Here is a 19,487-nt window from a genome sequence, read left to right as displayed (position 1 = left end):
TCTCACGTTGGACCCGTTCAGACTGGTCCGGCCGCATGCCGATCAAGAAAGGCTCACGCGGTCCCTTAAAAGGAGAAACTGCTATTTTTTGCTCTCTCAACGGACGCAGGCATACTGGTTATCGGCCATTAGACTGCTTTAGCTAAATGATTTTAAAACGAGAAAAAATCCACTTTTGGTCTTTTAAAACGTGCTCCAGTTCAACACGTTTGGTTTTAAATAAAAACTGCAAATTACTGAGCTGGATATTGCAGCGGCTCATGATTGTCGCACATTATGAGGGATACATAACTTTATGTACTTACATAGGACACTGTATTATTGCACGGCCGTGTTTGATCGGCATAACGCTAATCCCCAGCGTCCTTTCATTTACGTTAGTGTGAATTTGTGGAATCTATCGAGGTTATGTTTAGATATATGTGAGAAAATTTTAAATAGAATATCATTGATCTGTAGCGCTGCAAACTCGTTTCGGTCTCAATATCACTACAACTTTATAATTGCTTACGTGTGAAGTTTCATTCTGTAGCAACGTTCTGGGTAAATGTGTTACACCTATTACACGATGAGATGTTTTATTATTATGTTTATAAATATTAAAATTTTGTTAATTAGCCTCAATCTATTTATGAAGAAGAAAGTCTTCACGGTTTACGAATAACCGAAATCATTATCTGGTTACTCATTATTCACATATGTATTTCTAATTTTCAATCACATTTTGCTCATCCTCTACTATAAATATGAAATGAATGTAAGTACGTGTGTACGGTGTGTATTTGGCTACAGCAACAGCATATAGTTACCGGATATACCAAAAGGCTCAAATACATTTTTCGAAAGCAGTACAGTCAAAATATTTACTTTAATTTCCCTTTGATACTTTATAGTGCCTATAGCAATATATTTTATGAATTTAAATAACCAGTCGTTGATTACATTTCAGTTTTGTTTATTGGCCCTGTTGGTATCATATCAACCAGGCCACTCCCTGCGTGCTAATCACACAATCACAATTTGTCTCGGCTATGATAACAAATGATAGCTGGTAGTTATGATGAATTAATTTAATCCGTCTCCTGCCACCTGTCTCGGGTCTGTAGCCAAGAGTACAATCACTGACGCTCCGTGGCTAACGATACGCAACCAACTCTGTCGCACCAATACGGAAGCACGATAACTAAGATACCCTACAGAGTGTCAGCGATTGTACTTTTGGCTACAGGTCCGGGCTGGATTAACTGGATAACTATCGGACCAGGTGCAACTCTCGTCTGTCTAACTGGTTTAGATAGACAGCTTCAGTTTATTACTTTTTACTCGATCTTGTAGTCTAAACTAGGTGGTCATTAGACTCTTTTCTTTTTTGCAAGTTTTTCTATAAATTCTGTTTTGTACTAACAGCAACATTATCTAAACATCGGTAGACTTCTCGCCTTTGTAATAAGGATTACAAATGTACAGCTGACCAGTGTTGCCGATGGTACATAATGGCAGTATGTTCATCCTTTTCTTAGATAGCTCATTTGCTTGCTCTTATCCTTGGGGTCGGATCAGCGTGTCTTTTTCTTCCATATCTCTCTAATCGGATATCATCTGAGTCATCGCATCTCTCACACAGTCCATCCACCACTTCTTCGGTTTTGAGAATAGTTAGTAACTATACCTACTATTTTTGTTAATTTCATAATGAGCTTATAATATGTATACTTATAATGCTAATAAGTATGTACTTAATATTTTTATGTGTACCTAATGGCATATATTAATTTTAAACATAAACTAAAAGCGTGACATAAAACTTCACGCGAATCATGCGCGTAGGCAGATCTGTTAACAAACCAGCCTATAAATATTGTTTCACTACAATTGACAGTCAATTACGCTAAATGCCCGCTCGCCGGCCGCATACCACTTACTGCATACATATATGTTTCCAGTTGAATTGCATAACTTATAAACAGGTTGGCATAAATGCCACAGTCATGCGCGCAATCTACACAGCTGTTCACATATAGACATATTTGTATGTACGGGTTAATACGGCTCAGTTACGCATTTTTAACTGCACAATTTCACGTAGCTTGAATGTTTGAATAATCGACTATATTTGATATTTAATAGGGATTTCATCCTCAATCTCTATACAATTTTGTAGATTTATTGGCTGGATTATGAAGGATGAACGAAATTGATTACTAAAACAAGATGCTTGAGCCTGGTATAGCCAGACGAAACATGACATTTTCTGACTGACTTTCTGATATAGGTAAAATGGTGCATGGTGTATGAAATGTATGCTACAATAATTTTTAGCTCGTAGTAAAATCTTATCCTTTTCCTTAATGTATTTTCACCGACGACGACCAGTGAAAAGCGAATAACATTATAAGATTATACATTACGTGCGAAGAGGAAATTCGTAAATCGTGTCGATTTGAACTTTGAAGACCCCATGAAATTTCGACACACGCACATAGTTAATTAACCACTAACACACTCGCAGTATAATCTCGTACATAAAGTAGTACCATGTGTACCTACTGAAAATTAACATTATCATGTTCTATATTCAACCAGTTTTCAAGTAGATAAATTGTTTTATCAAAACAAGTATCCAATTAATGAGCTTAGTCATCGCCATAAATTCTCAAGGCTCACAAACGATAACATCAAAGTCTACCAAGAACGATCGATCGTTATTTAATGTAAAAGTATAGCAGGGTATTCCAATAACCGTTATAAAAACATGTTTCTTTATTAATCGCCATTCATTTTACTTTGTAATTACGAGTATCAGAAAATTTGCGAGAAGATAGTTTCCAAGTAGGCAACGGGAGCGGCAGAGATTATGCCCCCTTGCTCAGTACTGTAAGCATATTTTAATATGTATTATCAGCTACGAGATAGTGCCTCCTACTCCTGCCAATTTAAGTATATTTCTCTCTGCAGCTGACGATAAAGTTACGTTTACTAAGCTTCCATTGTAGGGTGAGTGACCCGCCAGCTGCACTAAGAGGCGGTCCATGCGGGCTCCTACTACTGTCCTGCAGCTGCAGCCACCTGCCCAGGCGCAGCCACATCCGCCCATTCGCTACCTGTTACTTAAACCTGTCCTCATTGATTTTGAAAAGCGTTAAAGTAAAATAATTAAACAATTTTGTCATGTCGGTCTAACGAAATCCTGTCAACCTGTGATTGCTGGTAAGATCAGTGGCATTTAAAGAGTGAAATGTTAATTTTGTTGGTAAAGAAACTAAAGAAAGTCGCGAAGCTAATGTTTCGTTCCATTATTTAACTAAAACCAGCATGCAAATAGCAACACAATTTTACCTAATGTTTTACCTTCCGAATAAATAACAATTTTAGTCATCAATCAAAATGTCGTGCAGGTGTTTACGTCCGAATATCTATCATTTATACTAGTAGTGGTTACTCGTGATCGTGGCTAAGTAACAACATAATTTTATAAATCATGTCAGCCAACTAGAGTAGAGCCTGTTTGTCTTGCACCTTTGCGTCGTCGAAACTGGTTCCACCGGTCGCAGCCTATTATTGGCAACTAAAATATTCAGTTAATTATATATAACCTTTAAATTGATGAGGCTTCCTTTTTCGACTGAGTTTCACTACGGGTTTTTCAAGTTTTATCGACGCCTGCGCTAAAAGCTTTTTATTTCTTGTTACAGGTTCCTCGCCTGAACGTGAGACCGTCGAAATTAATAAGAAAGGTATGCATTCTATATTTACATTCACCAGTTAAGAAGTTTTCAGTACAGATGGTGTTTTTTTTACGCACTAGTGCGAGAAGTGGTTCATTATATGCGAGGTCGAAACTTCGGAGGCTCATCTGTACTGAAAAACGTCGTATCCTTCAAATACAAAGTTGTAACATTACGTAAATTATATTCTTCGTCCTAAAAATTAAAGGCACTAAAGAAAAACAAACTGGATGTGCAGATGGTGTTTAATGGACATGCTGCGTTCCAACGATGATTTTAAAACCAAATAACCAGCGCAACGTCGTCGTCACTGTAATGTTTTACCTAGTGTTTTATAATGGACTCGTATAAAGCTGCTGGCAGACTTGAGGGGTGAATATTAAAGTTATCAATAATTCACAAACCTGACGGTAAAAAAGTTTTCATTTTTAAGTCGAATCTGATAACATTAATTGGGTAACATTAAACGAAAATTAATGAAAACCGTTAAAGATCTGGAATTTTAATAATGTTCGGTGTTCGATTCTACAGTTACGAACACAGAAGATCAGGAAATGTCTTGAGATAAGGTCGCTTGGGCTCATCGTAAATGTCATAACCGTTTTCCTTAACTAACTCGTTTGTGCGAGGCTTTATGGCTTAGCGTTAAAAATTGTTTGTGTTGAATGCCGAGATCGCCATCCATAATTTTACATATGAAAACACATCTTTGTTTGTTCAACCCTAATCTGCATATGCATTGACCACTTATACTTCACTCGGGCAAGTTAAAAAAATCCAGAGGTCAGAGCGAACGACAAATACATTTGTTATTATCATTCACAAATCTAAAATTCAATTCGGCATCCGAGTAACGGGGTCACGTCGATTTCGATAGATAGTTCTACATAAATCTGTATGCGTGCGTCTGTGCGAGTTATGCTAAAACATTAATGTAAACTTGGTGTGCAACGGTGCGGGTCTAATTGTTATTTATTTTATTCGTATCTGCCTGAAATTGTGTTTGTGCGCATATTGAGTTTCAACTGGATGTTTGGATTGTGGAATGGTGTTTGGGAGTACTTGGAAGGCGCTTGAAACAACACTGTTCCCCGTTGTACCTCGCCACACACGAGGTGCCTGTAGTGCCACCCTTGCCGCCCGTCTTGTTTTCTTTACCCCACGTACCCTGCCGCACCTTTTCAGGCCACATTACTCAATTAAGAAGTCAAGTAACTAGTTTATCCACAAGGTTAAATTAAACTTGGGTTTAAATGTGTTAAAAGTTAAAACTTTACTAAATCGTCCCTAAATCACTGTCACAAACAAACCTTTGGTGGAAGCCTTTCTGTTTTTCAATAGGTACTTTATTGTAATAATATTGTAATGTGTTGTTTTGAGTTGAATTTAAAAATAGAAATTCTGCATATTGTTATTCACATTTAGATACTTAGCTGCTTTATTGCTTGACAAACATCATTCGACCGTCGTTTGTATCAAGAATTCTGATCATTTAAATTTTATTGGTCAACGTTATAAATAAAACAGAAAATGAACACGTTTAGATACATAATGATTATGCTACGGTTGCTCATGTGTCATGCCCGAATCTCATATAAATGTAAGTGTAATTAAATGCATATTCATGAGACGGAACGCCCCGGAGGAGCCATTAGAAGGCGACCGAGAAGAAACCGGTCTCGCGTTTTTTTGTCGGTGTGTTTAACTCGATCGTGCCTTGAACCGATTACTGACGGTTAGACGCCATGTTCGAAACTCCTACACACATAAACAAGCCTTTGTACTCACGTGTGAGTGTATTCAAGTATAACCTGTAAAGCATAGCCTAGTCGATGTTCTGCGTGCGATAGATATGGTTACCTGATAATCATAATTATAGTCTTGCAAACTAGACCACGCAAATTGTAGTAATTAGATGTTATTGAGATTGTTAATGACTCTGTATAAGCAGAATAGTCCGTTGCTTCTGGAAAGTTATGTATGAAAATGTTGGCATAATTAATGGAAGATTTTTTTTGATTGGGATATGTACATTACAGGCCGAAGTTATTTTTCATCAACCCTCCCCATCCCTCCCCCCTCTGCGTCACCCCTCTCCCCCCCCTTAAATAGCCGAAAATGCGGTTTTTCGCGATTTCTGACAAAACCGTTGTAGATACAGAAAAAGCGTGTAGGAAAAAAGTAATCCTTGATAAATTTACTACAAATCGTTCATTGACACTTTGGTTCTAGCACTTATAGGTTTCGCGTGATCCATCACGAAAGTTGGTCCTTTACTGCAATTTTCTTTAGTGAATGTTAAGTTTTCTCCCAAATTGCTTACGAAATCTGTTTGATATTACTAAAATATTATAAACTGAAAATGAATTTCAGGGGGAAAAATCACTACCATGGGTGGGACTTGAACTCACGGCTACTGGTTTGATACTCCAGGGCTCTACCAACAGCTACCAAAAGCTCATCCCCAGTCATAGATACACTATATAGATCAATGGTACTCCTAGCGACTACTACCGTGAAAATATTACGTCTTAAATAGTTACTGGAATTCCAAGACATATTGGAAATTCCACCCATGGTAGTGATTTTTCCCCCTTAATTTTATTTTAGTCATGAGTTACAATATTTTAGTTATATCAAACAAATTTCGACGATTTCGTATGCATTTTGGGCGAAAACTTAACATTCACTAAAGAAGATTGCAGCAAAGGACCAACTTTCGTGACGGATCACGCGTAAACTATAAGTGCTAGAACCAAAGTGTTAATGAATGATTTGTAGTAAATTTATTAAGGATTACTTCGTTCCTACGCGCTTTTTCTGTATCTTCAACAGTTTTGTCAGAAATCGAGAAAAACCACATTTTCGGCACTTTAAGGGAGGGTAGAGGGGTGACGCAGATGAGGGAGGAGTGGGGAGGGTTGATGAAAAATAACTTCGGTCTATAACGTACATATTTCAATTTAAAAAAACCTTCCATTAATTATGCCGTAATTTTAGCTAATTTCCCCCTGCTAGAAGGCAATGAACGAGAGTTAAATGGGGTTATTACAGATTTCCTTTCCGCGCAGTTACAAAGAATCACTTTTGTACATACTGTCAATAGTTACAAAAGAAAATATCCCAACGTCGTTAGAAGTATATCGACCTTTTTTTCTAAGTGCATTGGCATTAACAGTGCCAGTGAGCTCAGAACAGCGTAAACAGATTGACAGGTAACACAAAAGCGTTCGTGAACAATACCATCTCGTCACGACGAGAGGTCAAAAGAACAAGTCGGACCAGTATTTCGTGTCTCGACTCATGTGCGAGCAAGAAAGTCGCCGGTGAAAGTACCGTGTCTAACTCTCCGATAAATTTTGGATCAGTTTCATAACATAACATGTTAACATGTAACGAAACCAGTTTGCTGCTGATTTAAAAAATAATTTGAATGTTCATATTTTATGATAAACTGGTTTTATGTCAAAGCTTTGATCTAATGTATGTGAGATTGTATTGTATAGCGTCAACGGCTCTGGGTCCGGAGCTCCAGAGACGTGTATTGTTGTGCAAAATAATTGCTTCATCTGAATATTTTCTCATTGCTACCTGCTATGCCGGCTCTGCTACTGGCTAATGAGATACGGGTTTAATAAAATGTTTTTCATGTAAATTGATATGTGGCGTGAGTCATATGTGGAGAAGTTCTACTAAGCGACCATTTTGTAACTAACTCGTTTTATCTGCAAACTATTGTTCTGTCTTTGCATCTGTGATTTCGCCACTTTTCATAATGTAGCAAGATTATCAGAACTGCACGAATTCTCATTATAAAAATCCGATCCTGGCGCACGTAATATAGTGTAGATGTCGACCGTTATAATTGGCCTGCCCCCGCACAGCCGCTGGCTGCACTGGGCACTGCAGCGGGTGCATTAATGAGCCCGCATGTCGAGGTTCATCGCCCTGCTGCCGGATCTAATGGCCATTTGCCAGTACTGGCATGCTAGTCAACTAGACTGCTAGTTCGCTTGCAAAGGGCATTCGAAGAAGGATATGGTATGTATGTATGTATGTATAAACTCTTTATTGTACAAAACATGTTGTATGGTTGTTGTTTAATCAACATGGTTTGGTTACTACTCTTAAAGTCTTTGACGATACAATTTCATTAAAAAATTTGGACGAATAGTGTTGATATTTGACACTTCAATAACACATCACAATGATAACATTGATAACATATGTTGAGTTTTCTAAGACAGGAATTAGGCCTACTGGAGACACATACATTATTGTGTTAACCAAGATGGATGTGACTAATATGGAGTATCTAGAAAAGAAAAATTTAAACAAGTTAACTCTAGTACATAATTGCAGAAATGATCAACGAAACACCACTGTTGTTCTCGTCTCGTTTTCAGGCTAATTTTAGAGCATTAGGTATAACATCCTGTTCATTGGGTGTCCTGCCGTTTCGCCAAAAAACGTTTCGTCAAATTTCATTTCCCAATAATCATATCGCAATAGTTTCATTTCCCAAAGTATTGTTTGGTAAAGGTATGTTTCGCAATGAATTTGTTTGGTCAAATTATCATTTGGCACAATTTTACTTAGTCAAATTTTATTTAGACAAAACTTTATTTCGCAAACGTTTTTAATGGCAAAACTATCCCAAAAACATGTTTGGTCAAAATTTCACATCGCAAATTTCGAAAATATTTAGGCATTTGCATTTTCATTTCTACGGGATTAATTTAATTTACCGAAGATTTTTTTGCCAAATTTAACTTAAAATTCTCAAATGATAATTTCAGTTTTATTCCCAAGGCTTCAGTTGGACAAGAAAAGTTTACTCAGCTTTATTTTTGTCAAATTAATCACTGGACAAAACTATTTTGTCAACTACTTTTTTTTGTCAAAAAATGTTTCTACAAATTACACCATGCAAAACCACGTTTGTCAATAAATATTACAAGGCATGTGCACGCAATGTAATAATTGTATTAGTATTGTAACAGAAAACTCGTGTGTGATAGGGTCAGTTTAGGTGCGACGACGAGCGAAGCGAGGAGGAGCGTGTTAGGTTGACAGTGAGCAAACCGAAAATGGCTTTTTAAAGTAATTAAAAATTAATAGAACATAATGGTCTTGAAAACATAAGGTTTCTTTTTAATAAAATGTATCCGGAATTCCGGACATGTAAGTGAAAATGTCATCCTTGACATTTGCAGCAGGAGGAAAAAAAGTACGACATACACATTATTTCACACAAATCTTGGATACAAAGTATAAAATCAACAAACAAATTTCTAGTGCGCCATTTAATTACAATATATTGGGAAATGGAAATTTTGCCTAACAATACCTTTGACTAAATAATATTTGGTAAAATGAAATTTGACCAAGTAAATGTTTTGGGAAACAAATACTTGCCAAAAAAAGTTTTGCTAAATGTCAATTTGCGATAAGTTGTTTTGCCAAACGTTTATTTGGGAAATGATAATTTGGGAATAATACTTTGGGATGTGAAACTTTGGGAAACGTTTTTTGGCGAATCGTCAGTAAACCTGTTCATTGACATATTGTGAAAGTTCTTAATTAAAAGAATAAATGATCGCGTATTGTTGCACATGTTGCACATATCGAAGCCGGTGTTTACAGCGGCTAATGCCCAGGTTTCGCGACCGGTTCCGTCCGCACCGTGTAATCTTGCACGACTTTCTATCAGACCATGTGCTCCTGCTGCTTGAACAAGTTCTCAAGAAGATCAGATTAACATGACCTCCAGATCCGTAACAACTATGTACTATCAGGAAATGTACTTATACTGGTTCGCGAAAGACAATCCCATGCTTGGTAAGCAAGTAGAAAGACACTCCAGAAGCTTAATATGCTCGACCACCTCCGCATTCGATAATTATACACGCGGGTTTTTGTATGGAATTGCACTGCCTTATGGTTCCAATGCACCTTGAAATTTCAACGTAATTAATGTTTATAAAATGCGGTTGAGCGTGGTGGTTTAATTGTTTAGTAAAGTTCATACTCTGGTTTTATCAGTGTCTGCAAAGAGTCTTAATGGCTATCAGCTGTTTCGTCTCCTTCTTATTTTGAGTTTTAATGTAGTTAAACGTTACAAAGATGGCCATACAATACAGTATTGAGGATTAATGTATATTTTGTATAACTTACCCATCTACACTTTCTTACTTTGTGTAGCTAATTAATACATATAGGCGTTTTGCACTTCTCACCCCTATTGCCTGCAATTAATATCAGAACCACGGATCAACCACTGACCAAACGGTCTTCTGTGGTCAGAACAAACATCCAATAATTTCGGAACAAATTGTATGTAGTACGATCGCTCACGCTCACCTGTTCATCAATCATTCCATATTTTCTAGGTTATCAGACGAAATCGGCTAACAAGCGCTTCACACGAAGTGCATTCAGGGTCGCATGCAGCACCTGCCGCGACCGGTTGGGCAAGTCGGCAACTGCCTAGTGGCCTGTGGAGTTATGAAACGGCAATTATCGCCATGAATTTATTTACCACTTCCGCAGTCATTGCCGAGATGGTCGCTTACTCGCTTTGACAGGGTTCCACCTATTTTAATAAGACATTTAATGCATTATAAATTCCAATGTAGATTTATAAAACATTATACGGGTAATTACTTTGGATTGATACACAGCAACAATTTTCATAGAATATGACTCCCCTATGACAAGATACAGAGTACAGGCACAGAAAATTACAAATAAATACATATTTTACACTTGCAACTTATTCACAAAATTTTTGTGCTCGTGAAGTAAAAGTCTATAACGTATTACCAACGGTTTTTATTCCCATTTTAGTTACATAACCTAGATTTTAGTAGTGCCCAACGGTCAGTATGATTGATTGATTTCTTATGCTGCATGTTTTTGCAAAGTCACGACTGAGTGATTTTTCAAGATTTAGCAAAATTCCTTTCTGCAAAAAAGAGAGAGTTGTACGCTTCTAGCGAACCGAAATCGCGTTGTCATTGGATCGTTTTTGTGACTCACAAAACAATGTCACGTCCCGCCCTGTTGCGCACTGACAGATTGCATCGGCAAAAAGTTATTGAACTTGAAAGTTTGGTCGTGCGTGATGCAAAACCGAGGCATCTGATTATCGTGTCAGTTATAAAGTGGCCATATTAGGCGTCGATAAAATCGAGTAGTGCCAGGGGCGGCTCACTCCGCGATTCTATCGCCGCGCTACAAGTACATCCTGGCGGCCGCGAGTTCGCGGCCTACTCAGGGGTGGCGCGCGTTCTCACTGAATGCACGTTCGCACTTTCTATTGTTACTTTACGTCGCGAAGATTTTTTAAGCGATGGCCGCGTGTGGAATGGATAATAATACTTAGTTAAATGGACATATTGAATAAAATAAATACCATACGACATTCTTACACAGATCTACTATCGATTAAGCCCCACGGAAAAGTTTAATAAGGCTTTTCTGTGGTAGTGCTTCCAAGTTGGCCGTGATCAGCGCAGCGCTCGCGCCGTCACGATCCTTTGGCCCGGAGTGTAGGCGGCTACTTTCTCCTAACGGGACTTTCCGCGCCGCCCGCGCCGCTCACCATTCGTCTCGTCTGCACTCGTCTATTACGACATCTATTTTGTATTTAACTATCTGCGAGATCACGATGATGGTAATAAGATTATAACACGTTTCGAAATAGTTTCTAGGTTGATTGGTACTTCGCTTTGTATGTTTATTTTTTGTTGCCCGTCATTATTTTGATGTTGAGGCGTACCGAATTTGAGCGTTGTTTTTATCGTCGTTTTGAACTTATTAAGCCAACCAGTTCGAAGCAGTCAGGTATTGTAGACACTTAGACATAATAATAAAGTCTTCTCGCAAAATTCTCACACGAAGCAAAAAAGCGTGAGAGAACGCATTGTCCGTAAGTGCTATCCCGTATTATGCTAACATTACTGACAACATTGAACGTATGGGAATGCAAAAGCAAAGTCATGCCTCGTAACATTCGGAACGAGCTCGTCTCGCCCCAGGGGACTCACGAGTTAAAGGCCACGACTCACGATCTCTGCTCGGCTCTACCGGCATCTATTTACTGCACCTTTATCTCGATTACTTTGATGATATGATATTGCTTGAGGACTCGCCTAATCTTACTTATGCTATTCATTTAAAGTCACTTTACTCTCATGTGACAGTAAATTTACTTGTAATCTATTTATTTTGCCATCCGTAAAGTATAACCTACTTGTAAACTAATCTATATTCGTACACGGCGTTTCGCTTGGATATCAAATACTGGATTAAAGCGGGCACACTTGTTAATGTAATATTAACACCTCAGGTGTTTGAAACCTTAATAATGTCTTTTAAAATTATTTTTCTATTCGCAACGTTACTAAGTGGTTAGCATAAATTAAGCGTTTTCTAACTCGTAGCAGAGCCTATAACCTGTAATGTAAGTGCCATTTTTCACTGTTCCGGCGACACTCGAGCCAACGAAAGTGTCTGGCAAGCGTCCAAGCCGCGGTGATCTTCCGCGGACTGCATCGATTTGCAATCCTCTTCCAACTCTCCGAGCCAACTTCTTAATTACAAGTCTAGTCAGCCATACTTTTTGTCCGTTTGACGTCCGTGGCCGTGAATGATGGTTGCTATTTCTCTCATCGACTGTATAACTGCATGTCGACTCTGCTGTAACTAATCCGATTTATATTGAAGAAGCAGGTCCATTAAGCCACGATCATAAATCAGTCTCTGTTCCCGTACGCTTAAATTGTTCTCTGCGAACGTCACAACTGTATTGATTTCCTTTCTAATAAAGAGGCATTGTCCGTTTGAAAGCTCGCTCACAAAGCGTGAAGACAACAAAAAACTACTGCACAAAAAGCTCAGCCGTATCGGTGCGGTTGCGCGGCCGACTTGCATTATTCCAGTGCGGGGTACGCACATCACATGTGCGGCAGATGTTTGGAGCGGTTTTTCAAATGTATTATTATACACCCTCCGCCCTCGCCAGCCACCCTTTCACCCCGCTCCAGTCACTGACCTCTTTTCGACGATTCACAGCGCAACTTGTTTGTTACCTGTTACGTTACGTTAGCCTTTTCTGCTGCCATTTTAATAAGCTGTTGTAGGAGTTTTAGGTCAGTCAGCAATGGCCAAAATAAATGAAATGAGTCATCTCATTGAGAGTTGACAACATTTAAATTAAAATTATTACTGTATGTCGGTGCAATCTATCGTATTACTAATCCTAAGTAGGTTTCTAAGTCTTTTTATAGTCTAGGTACATAAAGTTTCTTCATAATTTGGTTTTGAACATTAGAGAATTTGATACGGGTTTATTAGCTGTGATTTATTGTGTAATCAAATACCGAAGCTATAAATATGGCTCTGTGGGAGCGAACACGTGTTCCGTTCTGTGGATCTTAGGGGAGGTAGGGTGCGACCGGGCCTCAAGACAGGTTCCAAGGTTAAATATATGAAACAGCTGTTCATTATTATTTTTACGCGTCACTTCTCGTCTGCGGTTCACAATATTTATTATAATTGGATTAGGCTATCAAATGCGGACGCACTTACATAAACGTATAATAATAGCTTGCTACTAAAATTGCCAAGTTCAATGCTCTAAAGCCGTCGAGAAGAACAATCAAGAGCCGACTCAATAAACGCAAAATAACAACTCGCTCGCGGCAAAAATGTCGAAATATTTACGAGATCCGAGACTTTTTGTTTCTTGACTATATTTAGCTGAGCAATGTGCAAAGTTTTGCAAACCAATTGGAACTTTATGAGCCGTTTTTAGACTCCATTCTAAGTTGGTATTGGGGGTGGTTGTTCTCTTGCTCCTTTTGGCCGCGACGTGCCTACATCGTGGAACGTGTTTGCCGAAGCCACGCAGCCACTAGTAAAACTTGTATTATTATGGTGTCGGTTTCCTTTACTTTTTTTGCTAGTTTAACATTTACAGTACCTACCTCATCTTCTATACTTTCTTTAGTTATACAATGTACATTTGTATCAGCGATATACATGTATATGTACCTATCATGATTTTTTTTTTGTCTTTCCCATCACGGAACAATGGTATTCCGGACCTTTGGGAGGCGTGCGCGGGGCCGAAGCCAACGCGTAGAGGCCCTTTCGAGATTTTAATGAAATGTAAGGGGTACACCGAGCGAATGTTGCCCTTGCCCGTATCATGGGACACACGCAGAGGCAACACCCGCCAGGGTGTAAGGACTATTTGAGAGTTAATGGAATCTAAAATGAACTGGTCTATTTTGATGAAAGTGATGGACTAAATACTGGGCTATGGATAAAAAACCGGACGCCTGCCTAATAAAACGGTATCCAATTTTATTTCCGGCAGACGGTGACTCGTCCCCACAAGATGGGCCCCCACAAAAAGCGACATCCAAGATGGCTCAAGGGCAACACCGGTGTGAGAACTCAAGGGTGTCGAGAGGTGTACACCGCTTTCTGCCCAGTGGCTGTTAAGCCACTGTACCAACTCGCGTCTTATGCAAATTTTCACTTCCACCCCTGGGGCATGTATAGCCCTAACGACTCCACTCTGGACGGCCAGCCAAGGCAAGCCAGAGGTAGAGAGTACTGTCCCACCCACCGCCTTACGGGTAACAGAACTCCCCAGGAGCACTCGGGTACGTGGGGTCGCTGTTCCCCAACAGCTCGCCACAAGCTGCCCTGCGTTGACTGATTGCACTGGTAAAACCAATGGGCGATGGGGTCGTCACATCCCTATCCCTATCATGATTATTATTAATTAAATATTATACGATCATGATCTTTTCACTATTCTGTCTGGAATAAGAGTTCCTATCAAAATACCTATGAGATTCGGTTTTAATTGGCAATTTTGCTGGAATCAATATCATCAAAGAAATCTTTATTACACTTATTAGCTAAATCCCAAGAAGTCGTTCGCCGGATTCCTCTGCGAGGCATTTTTATTAACAATCTGAAGGACATTCCAGGAACCTGCTCGAACGAGCGCCTCGTCCGACTCAAAGGGCCGGCGCAGGTAGATGGTAGATCATGTTTTTGCCCTTTCATCCCATTCGATACTGTATAATGTATTCCTTTCTTCATTCCACGTAAATGCCTCTCAGTTATCTGGCGAGCGTTTTATTTGGTCCTCGCTCCCACGAGTATAGCGATGGACCTAAACCAGTCGGCGCACAGATCCCGGCTGCCGTCTCGGTCGGTTTCTTCTTCCGCGCCGTCCATCCGGCCGCTCAGATTCATCAATTATTTATACTAGCTTGACTTTTAGAACATATCCTCGTTTACTGCCAACTGCGGCGTTACATCACAACTTACATTTTAAACAAGGAGCTGGACTCTGTCCAGACTTACCTTCGCATTTGGAAAAAAATCATTACAATATTTTATCAGTCTGCTCAATGTTTTATTCAGATATTGAAATGTAATTTATTGATATTTAACCATCATCGTTTATACCACAAACCAGCGAAATAGGTACCTACAGATATTTGGTTTAAGATAGTTTTGTTTTATATTATATATATTTTACCTAGAACTTCTAGAAGGCAGCCAAAATACCTGTTCGAGTTGTGTGTTATTACTACCGTCGCTGTTTCTGTAGATATAGCATTTAGTAAATAGAAACAGTCTTAAAATTTCATTAACAGTTGTGTAAACCGAAGCAAAATCAATTTATTGAGCGGATTAGCGGGTAGCAACGGCGCAGGGAAAAATAAAGCCGATGTTATTCTATATACAATGCCAATCGGCAGGCGAAACTCTTTTGGCACTGTGTTTATAAAATGTGGAATTGAATCGAGTGCTAGTATTTAGTAAACATGGCAGCTCCGCGGGAGCGTGCGTGGCTCCGAAAATACTTCAAACAGGAATTGAACATACGCCAACTGTGTGCGTAGACTGCGGCTCGCGGGCCCTCGTAAACTTTTCACTATACGACATCTCATTTTATCCTCGCTCATCCGTCTTTTATGTCCGTTTAATTTATAACGCGCCGCCGCACGGGAATTGTGCCACTAACAAATTCACCCGTTTATGTTGTCCATTTGCTTATGGTGTTTTATTTTAAAATCTAATGAACAGTTGAACACGTATTAAGGAAATGTTATAACTCACGTATACCGTTATGCATACAAAATTACACAAGAATCGAGGCAGATCTAATACAAACATATTTAATTTATAAGCGGCCGTTAAAGGAACATTTAATCAATTAAATTATGTGCATACTGATCGTATGTGTGTCTTAACGACCTACTATCGAGCAAGCAAATCGAGGGCCGGGCATATTTTACCTTACGGGCATAGGTAATAATAAACGGCAAACCAGTTCTCAAGGTGCACACCGCACAGACCAGCGTCCCACTCGCTATTTACGAACAACACGCAGTTTTTATCGGCATAGCATTGTGCGAGTAATGTACATTAACTACATTAATGCATTGTCAGTATATAACCTTGTTGATACGACCTGCTGGTAATTGTCGGCAATTAAAAACGACGATTTATTGCATAACGTTCAAGTCTGCTCGCACGCCGTGCGTCGCATGTTCGTCATCGTCAACAAAATTTGATCGTTTAACATTGTTCAGTTGGCAAATACATATTTAAATAGCTTTGTTTTTCTTCTTCGCCAACACGTATCCAGCTTATGGGAATGTATGTACACTATGTGCTCAGTGTAATCCAGTAACACTTGCGTAAACGACTCATACATACTTAGTTTTCTTGATATAGGTATTTTATATTATAACTTACGTATAAATGCTTTGATTATCGGAGAAACGTGTTTGTAGTTATATTACCACATTTTTCTTGTACGTACGTACCTACTCACAGTAAATGACGCTGTTACCATGCGGTTTATGTGTTATATGATTAATGCGGCAAGAATAAAGTTATTACATTGTAATTGTATTGATAATAAAAATGGAAATAAAATGTGTCACCAATGTTTTACCTTTTAGCTTAGCTCGTTCACCTTCAAATGCCCTTCAAGTTTAATTACTGAAATATCAAGTTATTGTCTTGTATGTGTAGGTATATATATAATGTGATTATTTCGTAAGTATTTGTGGTATTTAATACGTACACGCAGTAATATAAAACTAAGATTATTCATTATGTCGCTATCGCTACGCTACCTTTGAAATGTTATCGTTGTTCCAGCTAAACGTTTGTTTACTTTTGTCTTTGTACGATTACATTATCATTACATTATTAAATTTATTAATGTACAAAAAAACAAGTTTGCTATGTTTGCTCATAACTCATAACAGATACCTATTAGCAAAGATACACATGGGTAGATATTTGCCTTACTAAGTATTTACCTACCGAAACATGACTTATTTAGTTAATTTAATGAAAGCTTTTTGTTTTAATAACTATAATAAAACACTCTTACATTCTTGATTAGTACCATTATCATTTATCATAAACTTTACTTCTGTGAATTTTACCACGCATGACTCGCATGAGCCAGCTAGATTAATGTATGTATTTCTGTTATTGAAATCCGTATTGTACTCGTACACCAATAACATTTGTGTAAACACATCGGCTTTGTTTGTCTTCGTTCAGCATACCGGCGCGGTTCTTAGACTTGCAAGGTTTTATAAACATAAATACGTTTAAAATTAACGAAAGGCAAAATGCATTGTTTCTGCTCGGTGTCGTGTAACCGGTTCTCGTCACGCTCCGGGTTCGAGGAAACCAACAGTTGTTTCCATCGGCATTCTTCGCCGGGTGCGCGAGTGACGCCGCTCGCCACACTAACGATTCATCTCTACCATTTTCTACGATTAGCGCTCGACGACAGACTCGAGTGAGAACGCCCGCTAATTGGCACCTAGGTACTGCCTATCATTACCGACAACCTCGACCATCACTTTCCTTTATTGCTCAACCATCAAAACATGCCCAGCTAAAAGCTGGCCGGATACCACATCCAAGGTGCGTAACGGCGCATCTGTGCCGTATCACGCCGTTAATTTATTTATTTTAACCCGAAGACGAAAGAAGGTTACTCGCGTTTACGTAATCGAGAACCATATATACAAATAAAGAGTAAATGGAATGCTGGCGACGTTAATCAACGTTGTCGGTAACCGTAACCGTCTCCGGAGGATTAGCCGGCGAGATATTCTATTCTCCGGCCGTAATTAATAGCTTTTGGCAAGTGAGCGATAGCGGGCGGATACAAATGGCTTTCATGACGTGACGCAGCGCTTGCGTAATTGGATAATTAATATACTCAAAACAATGTCGGAAACGATGTACCTATACGTAACCGTATGGGCAATATGCAAGCGCATAGACGACCCACGCTCGAGAAGCAGGCCAACGGCCTTTAGACGCGTCTGGCCGTGCATTCGGTGATCCGAGATACGATCCGGTACGTTGCCGCTAGAGATGGGCGGCGGGAAAATACCCGGGGTAGATATCGGGTATTTACCGGGTATTTACCCAATCTACCCGATATTTACCTTTTCTACCCTAATGGGTGGGTATAAATAAATATTGTAATAAAATGGGTCATAAATTGAATTTAATCGTGAAAAAATGTTTTCTTGGTATTGTATAATATATTTATATTTTATTAATATAGTTCTATAAACATATATCGAAGTATTTGTATTGAATAAGGAATTTGTTAAATATCATTGACATGCTTGTGTGTTTGTTACCTCCTCCTCCTAAACGGCTGAACCGATGGGGATGAAATTTTGTGTGCTTATTATAGTTCCTCTCAAGTAACAATTTCTGGTCCTATAGTGGTCGAGGACACCAAATTAAATCACACTAAATGGTCCTATAAATAGTCTATATTGGTACTGTAGAGCCGATTTGGCGCAATTATGCAGCCATTTAGTGATATAATAGGCCTATAGCAGTATCATCCGTGACGTTTAAGGTCTATAATGGTGATGTAATGATGACTATTGTGCTAATTTGTTGACATAGAGGACACAGTAACGCTATTATAGTATCAATGTATGCTATAGTAGCATTTGAGATTCCGTTATACAGGTTATTTTGTTCTATAATAGCAGTTGCCGTCCCTTTTAATGCGAAATTTCTAAAATAATTTAATGTGTGTAATATTTAACAAAAACTGTTCTAAACGAGGAACTTAACGAAAAGTGGCGTGTGAACTTGTGAAGTTTAGTGTCAATTAACATAATTTGGATTTCATATACTTCCATCATTACTGCAAAAAGGTATGCGATGGAAATTTTACCGTTAAAAGAATATTAGTTTAATGGAGTATTTTAAATGCGCCCTCGATTTATACATGTTTTGAATAAAATAAATAAATATAATTTAATACAATAAAATTATTGGCACCATAGTTTCTACTATGGATCCAAGAAGTAAAACATACGCTTTTATAGTTCGACTATATCACTTATCATACGCATTCACTGCCATAAGCCTGCCATTGTGGATTCAATTAGGGTTGCATGAGAATTTAACTATGATCCAGTTTAACTTATAAGTTCTTTATATAGAAAACAATACTTGTTTTCAATGTTTTACTATAGAAAGATCTTTTAAACAGTATTAATAAATGTTGTTTTCTTTTTAGTATGACAAATCTAAACTACAATTGGTCGCTATGTGTACCTATTTTTAAAGTTAATTTCTAGAAAAACACTGTACGGAACCAGATACCGCATCTTTGGCCTGATTTCATAATTACGATGTATAAACACCATA

The sequence above is a fragment of the Leguminivora glycinivorella genome, chromosome 9 (genome assembly GCF_023078275.1).
Source record: "Leguminivora glycinivorella isolate SPB_JAAS2020 chromosome 9, LegGlyc_1.1, whole genome shotgun sequence".
In the NCBI taxonomy this organism is placed as follows: Eukaryota; Metazoa; Arthropoda; class Insecta; order Lepidoptera; family Tortricidae; genus Leguminivora; species Leguminivora glycinivorella.
This window is presented reverse-complemented; position numbering follows the sequence as displayed.